Raw genomic sequence first — 12,111 nt, forward strand, 5'->3', positions numbered from 1 at the left:
TGTTTGTCTTAACGCTTGGCTGAATGAGAAGTAGGACTGAATGGACTTGTAGGTTCTTCAGTTTCGCATTGTTTTGTTTTTCAGTGTAGTTATGTATCAACATCTACATTTGTAAGTGGCACTTTCATGATGGAGATTGCACTACAGTACTTGTATGAGGTGAATTGAAAAATACTGTTTCTTTTATCATTTTTACAGTGCAAATATTTGTAATAAAAATAATATAATAATATAAAGTGAACAGTGTACACTTTATATCCTGTGTTATAATTGAAATCAATATATTTGAAAATGCAGAAAAACAGCCAAAATATTTAATAGATTTCAATTGGTATTCTATTTTTTAACAGTGCAATTAAACCTGTGATTAATTGAGATTAACTGTGATTAATCGACAGTCTTAATTTCAACCAACAAGCACAGAAAATCTGATTTTTAGTGAAAGACTTAAGAAACTCAGTGAATTAGCATATGAAAGAAAGTACCTATAAGGGGAGATGATTTCTGATGGCTGAAGGCTCTTTAATCTAGCAGAGAAAGGCAGGGCAAGATACAATGGTTGGAATCTAAAAGTAGATTAATCAGGCTAGGAATAGGGTATAGCTGGGAGTGTCATTCAGTTTTGGAAATCCAGGAATATGGGAAGTGACATGTGACTCAGTAGCTTCTCAAGTCTGTCCATTTCTCCTGAGATGGGAGTTTGTTTGTTTTTTAATTTGATTTACATATACAATGTGGGATTGTTTCCTGTTGCAAATGTATTAGTGGTCTGTCCATGTTAGCTTTAAATATGACAAGCAAGTAGCTTCCACCTCTTCCCTTGGAGATTATTTCTCAGGCTAGTATTGTAGGTCTGTTAGTTTTTTTCTGACCTTTATTCCTAAAATTATGCTTTTTAGTCTGCTGGTTAATTCCTCTTTGCACCCAGCCCAGGACTGTTCCTTACTCTGTGTTTGTAGTTTGCCCAGCACAATGGTGCAGCATTCTTGGTTGGCTTCTAGGCACTAATGTAATAGGAATAATAAGAAATGTATACACTGCTATCTGGTCTCTTCTTGTCAAGATTTGTTGAGAACCTGGGCTAGCTGAATCCTGCACCATAACTCCAAAACTTCCTAATTCTCAGGGTAAAATAACTCTTTTAATCTTGTTTGTTTTAGACATGAATTTGACAGAATCCAGATCTTCTGAATTTCATGGCAGAAGCTTACCACCCTTTCTTCCTGTTACATAAGAATGGCCACACCCCATCAGACCAATGGTACACCTAGCCCAGTATCCTGTCCCTGGCTGGCACTAGATGCTTCAGTGGGAATGAATGGAAAAGAACAATTTTGAGTGATCCATCTCTTGTCGTCCAGTCACAGCTTCTGGAAGTCAGAGGGTTAGATATGGTTGAGTGCCTGACCAGCTTGGCTAATAGCCATTCATGGATCTATCCTCCATTAGATAATTGTTTTTTTTTAACCCAGTTATACTTTTGGCCTTCACAAAATCCCCTGGCAATGAGTTCCACAGGCTGACTATGCGTTGTGTGAAGAAATACTTCCTTATGTATGTTTTTTTAAACTTACTGCCAGTTGAACTGAAAAGAATTCTGTTTCTGGCCCTTCTATCTACTGAGGTAGAACATGTGAAATCTCAGAACACTAGAAGATCCCTTAGCTTAAAACCCTGACCCAACATTTATCGTAAATTTGCTACAATGGGTGTCTTGTGCATGGTCTCAGACAAATGTGAGGAGTGCATCCAGATATGACTCATTTGTGAGTCTGGCTAAATATTTAAAAAGTTTGGTTCAATAGAAATGAGTTTCTGAGCCTTAAAGTAGGCTGATTTTGGGAAAACAGGACAGCAAGTCACCAACAGTATGAAGAATTATTGGAAAGTGCGCAAGAATTTCTGTGTGTTTGTGTTTCCTTTGGGGGAAAAATATTGAAATGATCTTATTAGCTGACAAGAGCACGTTTCAGTTCTAAAATTCCCCAGGAAAGGTATTTAAAATTTAGGGCCTTTGTGCATCTAGCTCTTTTATGTCCCTTTGGAAGTCCCAGCCTATAGATTGGTGTAGTAGACAGGAGAAGTGTGTGCCAGCCAGTAACAATAATAGTAACATGCTGGATGTTTTCTCTAAGGCTATGTTTACACAGCGCACCTTACAGCTGTGCCGCTCTAGCCGCATCATTGTAAGGTGCACTGTGTAGCTGCTCTTTATTGCCGGGAGAGAGGTCTCCCGGTGGTAAAATAAAACCACTTCCAACAAGGGGTGGTAGCTTTTGGGGAGGCCCTAAAACTTCAGTCATTCAGGGGGGTGTTTTTTCACACCCCTGAACGACAAAAGTTTTAGTGCCAAAAGTGCCAGTGTAGACAAAAAGTCTCTTTTCTGCTATTTACATCTCCAGCAGCGAAGATGTGTGTAGGGAATCACTGTAGATTGAGCGTGAGTCCTTATTTTCTCCAAGTGTGCTCGTAAGATTGGAGCTCCGCTCATCCAAATGTTAGAAAGAAGATTCTTTACATTTCAAGAAGGAAAACTGGCACTGTGGTTAGTTCAAGGCATAGACCTGGGTTCAAGCTAAGCGAGAACTAAGAGAGTCTTCTAACTGCGTAAATACTTGCTATGGAAACAGGAGTAAAGGAATGATATGAAGAAAAGAGACATTTGGCTGAGAATCAGGAGATGCTTTACATTCAAAATCAGCTGTGGAATCATCTCCATGGAGGCCACCTCACTACGTTCTTAGGTACTTGTATGATGCCCCATAACTGTGGCATCTGAACACCTCGGTCTCTAATACTTATTCTCACAACATCCATAGGCAGTAGGATACAGCTATTATACCTGTTTTACAGATGTGGAACCGAGACATAGAGGCTAAACAACTTGCCCAAGGTCAAAGAGGAAATCTGTGGTAGAGAAGGCAATTGAACCTGGGCCATCCAAGTCCTAGGTTAGTGTTGTAACTACGAGACCATCCTCTTCTGGCCAAGGAAGGGTGAAGAGAACGAACCTGTGCTAGCAGAGTGGTGGGTGACCGGATCCCAAAGCCTCCCTGATCTCAGACTGTTCCAGGCTCCACCGCAGACATATTATGTGGCTGTTTGCAAAACATTTCCCCTTTCTGTGACTCAGTTTCCCCAACCTTTTAACTGTCAATAATAAAACACTGACTGATGTCTTTGGGGAAAAGTGAGACTGAATTTGGTAATGTTCATAAAGTGCATGAATATCCATGGACAGAAGGGGTTGTCTCTCTGCCTAGCAGGGCGGGCTGAGGGATAAGTTTTACCTGGGTATTTCAAACTAGAAATGATCTCTAATTTCTCAGGAGTTTGATGACCAAATCCCCATTCCTTTGTCTCAAGTTTCTTCTGAATCTGGCAGATTCATTTGGCAGAGACCTGCCTCTCCCTGAATAGATGAGCAAGCGTCACAGTCTCATTTAGACAGAGCGGGCAGGGCATATTCCATGCTATTCACATGCCTCCTCATATTAGTATCCTTCACAGGAGAAGACGACATTTACCCTGGTTTCAGATCAGATGGCCATTCTAAACCTCGGAGTCTGCAGAGTTACTCCTGTGTTGTGCTTTGCCTGACTATAGTGCAGGCTGGGATTTTCAAATGGCCCAGTTTGATCTTTTCTGGCCTTTACTAAACAGCACCTCTTTTGGTATATCTGTTCAGCTGTTTTGCTAAGGGTGATCGGTGCCCATTAAAATGAGATTTGGACATCTAACTCCAAGAGACTGTATTGAAAAACCCCAACCTAAAATATTAAGGTTTCTTGCTTTTAGTTTAGTTTTTATTTATGCAAGCTGCCACATCTTAGGTTATTAGAGACAAAGTGAGGGAGGTGATATCTTTTACTGGACCAGTTTCTGTTGCTGAGAGAGAAACAAGCTTTTGGTCTGACACAGAGCTCTTCTTCAGGACTGGGAAATGGACTTGGTGTCACTGTGAAATTCAATGTGGAACAGGTTGTTTAGCTCTGGGTTAAGTGGCCCTATGACTTAGTGGAGTTAGTCAAGAGAAAAGATTTACCCTGGACAGTGTTGGCAACAAGACTTTGGAAACACAAAATTATGCCTTATTAGAATTTCTCAGGATACCATAATTATTATTCCTGGATCTGTACCACCTTGTATTTAGCTGTGACTCTGGGAGTACCTTACCCAGACCGGAAGAAAAGCTTTGTGTGACTCAAAAGCTTGTCTCTCTCACCAACAGAAGTTGGTCCAATAAAAGATATCACCTCACCCACTTTGTCTCTCTAATATCCAGCACCGACACAGCTACAACAACACGGTATACATTTTAGGGTAGATATTAGAAAAAGTTTTCCAGCTCTAAGGATAGTTAAGCACTGGAAAAATTGCCTAGGGAAGTTGCCAATCCCAATCGCTGGAAGCTTTTAAGAACAGGTTGGACAAACACCTGTCAGGGATGGTCTAGGTTGCCTGAGTGCAGATGACTGGACTAGATGACCTTCCAGTCCTACATTTTTCAGATTCTTTCTTTTCCTGAAGGCAGCTGATTTTCCAACTTTTGTGTGTGTGCCTGAGGTTGGGGGGATGTAAGTGAAGATTATCTCATTTGTTTCTATTGTAAAACAAAGCTGAAAATAGTTTTTCCACTTTAGTCAAATCAACTAAGGCAATAGCAATTTCATCCCCATTCCACTTAGTTTCCTTAATCAAATTGTCCAGAAAGGATATGTTCTCTTCACATCCAGGAGCAGAAAGAAAACCTTTCTGTCTACAGTGAATCACTTAGCTAAAATTTTAGTATATAATCTAACCATACAAATCCTATAGTTAAAGCTCTCCAAGAAGAGAGTTTAGCTAACTCTTCAGGATCCTGAACCTCTAGAATTAAAATAGTCCTATTTTCCTTAAAATATTCCAGGATTTGCATATTTAAAAACCAAAGATTAATTTTTTTGTAATAATATGAGAATCTAAATTTAAAAGGTCTGATAAATCATTAACCATACCCCTTATAAGGACCCAGGCTCTAATTCTACAAATGGCTTACAAAGTCTCTAACTTCATCAGTAAATATCGGATTTATCAATAAATTATTATCGGCCTGTTCCTCTGCTGGAGGACATCCTGCTGTACTACCATGGCTGATTTTATCTAATATCTCCACATAATCCTGTTCAATCTCATTAAAGGGGATACAACATTTAGCTTTGTCTGGTTCACCCATAATAATCTGTGCTAATCTCTTCCTATCCTTGTCAAATTCCCTCTAATCAAATTTATATCTAGCTTTCTTAGTGGCATATCTCCTAACTGAAACTGTTTGATTCTTCCTATCCATTCTATTTCTTGTACCTCTTGCCTCATTCTCAATATCTATATCCTGCTTCTCTACTTGTTCAATTTCACAGGCACCCATCAATGACTTGCATGTTTCTTCTCTCATACCCCATCCAACTGATGCAGTTTGTCATTCTCAACTGCTGTTCTGTTTCATCTAAGCTACGTAAGATTTGTGCAGCATTTCTTCCCTGCCTACACAATTTGGACACCCTGTAACTATTGAATATTCTTTTAAAAGGTTGTATCTTCTTCTTGCAAGGGGCTGGAACTTCTAACTAGCTCCCTCACAACCCAGAACAACCATTGCTATATCTTCCCTAACCCTCTTTTTGGCCAAATCTCTCCTCTTATCTGAAATGTGCTTATTAGTTTTGGTCTTCAATTCATTTTCAATGCACTTACTAATATTCCTCATCCCAGTGTAATTAACCTTTAGCTGAGGTAGAGTTCAATTTCCTGATCCGACCACACGTGAAAATGAATAACATTTCCCCCCACCCTATCTTTCCTTTGCTCATTCCTTGCAGCTGGATGCCTATACCGAGCATGTTGACTTAAAGCAGATCTGTTGTCAAGGTTCCTTCCCCAGTCTGAACTCTAGGGTACAGATGTGGGGAGCTGCATGAAAGGCCCTCTAAGCTTATTCTTACCAGCTTAGGTTAAAAACTTCCTCAAGGTACAAACTTTGCCTTGTCCTTGAACCCTATGCTGCCACCACCAAGCATATTAAACAAAGAACAGAGAAAGAGCCCACTTGGAGACGTCTTCCCCCCATAATATCCCCCCAAGCCCTACACCCTCTTTCCTGGGGAAGGCTTGATAAAAATCCTCACCAACTGGTACACGTGAACACAGACCCGAACCCTTGGATCTTAAGAACAATGAAAAAGCAATCAGGTTCTTAAAAGATAATTTTAATTAAAGAAAAAGTAAAAAGAATCACCTCTGTAAAATCAGGATGGTAAATACCTTACAGGGTAATTAGATTCAAAACACAGAGAATCCCTCTAGGCAAAACCTTAAGTTACAAAAAGACACAAAAACAGGAATATCCATTCCATTCAGCACCACCTATTTTACCAGCCATTAAACAAAAGGAAATCTAACACATTTCTGGCTAGATTACTTACTAATTTAACAGAAGTTCTGAAGAGCATTCCTGACCTGGTCCTGGGAAAAGCATCACACAGCCAGACAGACCCTTTGTTTCCCCCCCTCCAGCTTTGAAAATATCTTGTCTTCTCATTGGTCATTTTGGTCAGGTGTCAGCGAGGTTATCTTAGCTTCTTAACCCTTTAAAGGTGAAGGGGTTTTGTCTCTGGCCAGGAGGGATTTTATAGTTCTGTATACAGAAAGGTGGCTACCCTGCCCTTAATATTTATGACACCTGTTATGGAAAGCAGACTCACAGAACAAATGGGAAACCCCTTTCCAAATGGGCTGCCTGTTTAGGTACGGACATGGTATAATGTCCCGTGATGTAATGAAAATGGGAACGCTTGCCACATTGCTGACACATGACTTTAACAGCCATGCGTTTGTGAACAACATTAATGTGCTTAGCCCGTCTAATGAAGGTTGCTAACACCAGAGGACATATTGAGCAATTATGGCACTCTAAGGGACATTCTAAATAAAATATCCCATCATTTTGCACAGTGCTATTTTGTCTCTAATCTGGAATACTAAAATCAGTGTGCAAAATAGTATCAAAACATCCAGTCTCAATAAAATATGGATCTTCAAATGAATCCAAATACTGATAAAAACTAGGTTTAAAGTTATCCTCTTCTAAATTGCTAAAAAGGCTATTAGTAAAAACCAACTGTAAAAATGTTAAATAAACATCCCTCACCTATCCAGCCTTATTCCTTCAATACAACATCATCTCCCCAGAGGAGATCACATGCATCCTCTTAGCGAGTCACACACATAATAATTCCTCACGATAGGTCCCGCAACCTGAATTAGTCCCTTCACACATTTAACACTGCTAGCTGGGGCATCAAAGCCAGCAGTGGGGGCATTCTTAACCCGGTCCAGCACCACTCCACTTTGAATCTCAATATTCAGATTCTCCATAATTGAGAGATAGAACCCTTCCCAGGTTTCAGAGTAGCAGCCGTGTTAGTCTGTATTCGCAAAAAGAAAAGGAGTACTTGTGGCACCTTAGAGACTAACAAATTTATTAGAGCATAAGCTTTCGTGAGCTACAGCTCGCTTCATCGGATGCATTTGGTGGAAAAAACAGAGGAGAGATTTATATACACACACACAGAGAACATGAAACAATGGGTTTATCATACACACTGTAAGGAGAGTGATCACTTAAGATAAGCCATCACCAACAGCAGGGGGGGAAGGAGGAAAACCTTTCATGGTGACAAGCAAGGTAGGCTAATTCCAGCAGTTACACAGAATATCAGAGGAACAGTGGGGGGTGGGGTGGGAGGGAGAAATACCATGGGGAAATAGTTTTACTTTGTGTAATGACTCATCCATTCCCAGTCTCTATTCAAGCCTAAGTTAATTGTATCCAGTTTGCAAATTAATTCCAATTCAGCAGTCTCTCGTTGGAGTCTGTTTTTGAAGCTTTTTTGTTGAAGTATAGCCACTCTTAGGTCTGTGATCGAGTGACCAGAGAGATTGAAGTGTTCTCCAACTGGTTTTTGAATGTTATAATTCTTGACGTCTGATTTGTGTCCATTGATTCTTTTACGTAGAGACTGTCCAGTTTGGCCAATGTACATGGCAGAGGGGCATTGCTGGCACATGATGGCATCTATCACATTGGTAGATGCGCAGGTGAACGAGCCTCTGATAGTGTGGCTGATGTGATTAGGCCCTATGATGGTATCCCCTGAATAGATATGTGGACAGAGTTGGCACCGGGCTTTGTTGCAAGGATAGGTTCCTGGGTTAGTGGTTCTGTTGTGTGGTGTGTGGTTGCTGGTGAGTATTTGCTTCAGATTGGGGGGCTGTCTGTAAGCAAGGACTGGTCTGTCTCCCAAGATCTGAGAGAGCGACGGCTCGTCCTTCAGGATAGGTTGTAGATCCTTGATGATGCGTTGGAGAGGTTTTAGTTGGGGGCTGAAGGTGATGGCTAGTGGCGTTCTGTTGTTTTCTTTGTTGGGCCTGTCCTGTAGTAGGTGACTTCTGGGTACTCTTCTGGCTCTGTCAATCTGTTTCTTTACTTCAGCAGGTGGGTATTGTAGTTGTAGGAATGCATGATAAAGATCTTGTAGGTGTTTGTCTCTGTCTGAGGGGTTGGAGCAAATGCGGTTATATCGTAGCGCTTGGCTGTAGACAATGGATCGAGTGGTATGATCTGGATGAAAGCTAGAGGCATGTAGGTAGGAATAGCGGTCAGTAGGTTTCCGATATAGGGTGGTGTTTATGTGACCATCGCTTATTAGCACCGTAGTGTCCAGGAAGTGGATCTCTTGTGTGGACTGGTCCAGGCTGAGGTTGATGGTGGGATGGAAATTGTTGAAATCATGGTGGAATTCCTCAAGAGCTTCTTTTCCATGGGTCCAGATGATGAAGATGTCATCAATGTAGCGCAAGTAGAGTAGGGGCATTAGGGGACGAGAGCTGAGGAAGCGTTGTTCTAAGTCAGCCATAAAAATGTTGGCATACTGTGGGGCCATGCGGGTACCCATCGCAGTGCCGCTAGCTTTCATCCAGATCATACCACTCGATCCATTGTCTACAGCCAAGCGCTACGATATAACCGCATTTGCTCCAACCCCTCAGACAGAGACAAACACCTACAAGATCTCTATCATGCATTCCTACAACTACAATACCCACCTGCTGAAGTGAAGAAACAGATTGACAGAGCTCGTTCACCTGCGCATCTACCAATGTGATATATGCCATCATGTGCCAGCAATGCTCCTCTGCCATGTACATTGGCCAAACTGGACCGTCTCTACGTAAAAGAATGAATGGACACAAATCAGACGTCAAGAATTATAACATTCAAAAACCAGTTGGAGAACACTTCAATCTCTCTGGTCACTCGATCACAGACCTAAGAGTGGCTATACTTCAACAAAAAAGCTTCAAAAACAGACTCCAACGAGAGACTGCTGAATTGGAATTAATTTGCAAACTGGATACAATTAACTTAGGCTTGAATAGAGACTGGGAATGGATGAGTCATTACACAAAGTAAAACTATTTCCCCATGGTATTTCTCCCTCCCACCCCACCCCCCACTGTTCCTCTGATATTCTTGTTAACTGCTGGAATTAGCCTACCTGCTTGTCACCATGAAAGGTTTTCCTCCTTCCCCCCCCTGCTGTTGGTGATGGCTTATCTTAAGTGATCACTCTCCTTACAGTGTGTATGATAAACCCATTGTTTCATGTTCTCTGTGTGTGTGTATATAAATCTCTCCTCTGTTTTTTCCACCAAATGCATCCGATGAAGTGAGCTGTAGCTCACGAAAGCTTATGCTCTAATACATTTGTTAGTCTCTAAGGTGCCACAAGTACTCCTTTTCTTTTTGCGAACCCTTCCCAGTTATCCCTTATCCCTTAGCAGGGGTAGGCTACCCTTAAAAACTGGCAGGGGGGCCAGTTTTTGATGGGGCTGCCCACCCCAACCCTTCTGTAATAGGCAAATGATGCCCCTCATGCTTAGTTTGTGCCATTCTCTTCCTCACCAATGACCCATCCACCTCCTCCCTCGGGTTCCTAGAGAGTGGGGACACAACCTCTTCATACTCTCTGGACTTGACAACTGAACAGGATCCAGAGATACAAAAATGACCTTAAAAGAGTCTTAGAGGCAAGGGTTGTTACCTTAGAGAGGAGAGGGAGAAGAGGGGACATGATAAAAGTCTGCACAATAATGATTTCCAGAAGGTAGAATGAGGAACTTCTATTTTTCCTGTCCCTCACTGCAAGAGCCAGGGGGACATACAATGAAATTAAAAGGTGGGAAACTTTAAACCTATAAAATGAGATACGTGTTCACATAATGCGTTAAGGTGTGGCACTCACTGTGGTGCTGGAGACCAGGCGCCAGCTCCTGCCAAGGTCCCCCGTCTCAGCGGAATACTGACAGATGCACGGCTGGAATCAGTGGTCTAGTATTGATAAAATGGCTATTAGGATGAGAAGGAATTGTTGAGTGTTTGGAGTCTATGGAACGCTTGTCAGTGGCTGTCAGCGTTAATCTCCCTTGGAATACCTGTTCCATATGGTAATTTAATCTCCAAGCAGTTGTAGTGAGTTTCTGTGAGTATGAATCACTGTGCAGGAGAGTGAGGTGAATGGGTGTGTGGAGCTACTCTTCCACAGACCTTGTTAAGCCTCTCCTGAAAAAGGAGACCAGTCAATACCTGGTGGGCCAGGGGTGGATCTTACAACTGGAAACTCCCTACATCTGCATTGAGAAACCATCAACAAAAGGATGAAACTCTTCTTCTTCTGCTCACCTCCCCGTGAAGATGAATCCAGTGAATGGATTGTGTTTGCAGCTCAGATCAGATGGCAGAAAACCCCAAATAAAAGGAACTGGGGATCTCCATACTGCTCAGATTCTGGGTGTTTCGAGGTAGTAGAAAGAAATCCCCAGCTGCTTAGACCTGGGTTAGCCCTAAAGGTCGAATCCAGATGGCTGCTGGTAGAAGTCTGTACTGCCTTTTGAAACCTGAGATTGTGACTCATTCATGGGTCCGTTTTCTTGCTTTAACCTTGTACATAACTCTCGTGTCCTTTTTCCTATTTAATAAATCTTCACGTAGGTCATTGTAAGATTGGCTAAGAGCGATGTCTTTGGTGTGAGACCTAAAGTGCGATTGACCTGGGCTAAGTCAGAGTGACTTCAATATTGCTGTGGTTCTTGATGTAAAGGGCCATCGATCAGAGACGAGACACATTCACCTGGGTAGCAGGACAGAGCGGCACAGGCAAGGGGACTGTTGGTGACTCTGTCAAGGCTGTTTAAGTGCCCGAGGTGTTTGCACTCGGAGCAGTTGGTTGTTGACATCCAAGTTTAGAATTTGCAGCTAATGAGGTGCCCTGGTTTTTAACTACCTGCTCTGAGGTTGGCACTCACACTCTTATACCAACATTGGGAGCATCACACTCATTGCCACAGGAAGTCATTGACACAAAGAGCTGAACTAGATTCTAGAAGAGACTGGATATTTCTGATGCCCATATAAATACCCAGAGTTACCACTATTAATGGCAACTAGCATTTTGGAATGGATATTAAACCTCATTTTCTGGGGGTTCAACCAATTTCTATTATAGACCAATATAACCCATGCGTAGGACTGACAGATTATCTCACAACTGCTTGCAGGGTATTTACATTTGCCTCTGAAGCATATAGTGCTGAAGACTCTTGGAGCAAAACACTGGACTGGATGGCCCTTGGGTCTGATCTAATCTGGCAATTCCTATATTGCTACATTCTCCTGAAGCAATACAGAGAAACCCATCGTTCCAATGCATTCCAGAACTGATTCTTTAGACACTTCAGCCTCGGACAGGCTGTTACCTGGAAAACATTGACCTGGCTTAGGTGACTTTGTAAAATTTTAGGTGAAGGTTGATACAAAGCAATAATTCGGGTGGAGGTTGTCAAAATATCTATGGGCTCTGGACATTAATTCTAAGAGGAGATTAGGGCAGCCAGTTCCTAAATGGCTTTGCAAATCTCAATCTTAGCTCCTCTGCAATGATTGTAGCTTCTTTATTCCCTGATAGTTCAGTGGACCCATGGATTCTCTTGCAATCTGCCTGATTCAGATAGAGT

This window comes from Dermochelys coriacea, chromosome 13 (genome assembly GCF_009764565.3).
Source record: "Dermochelys coriacea isolate rDerCor1 chromosome 13, rDerCor1.pri.v4, whole genome shotgun sequence".
NCBI lineage: Eukaryota > Metazoa > Chordata > Testudines > Dermochelyidae > Dermochelys > Dermochelys coriacea.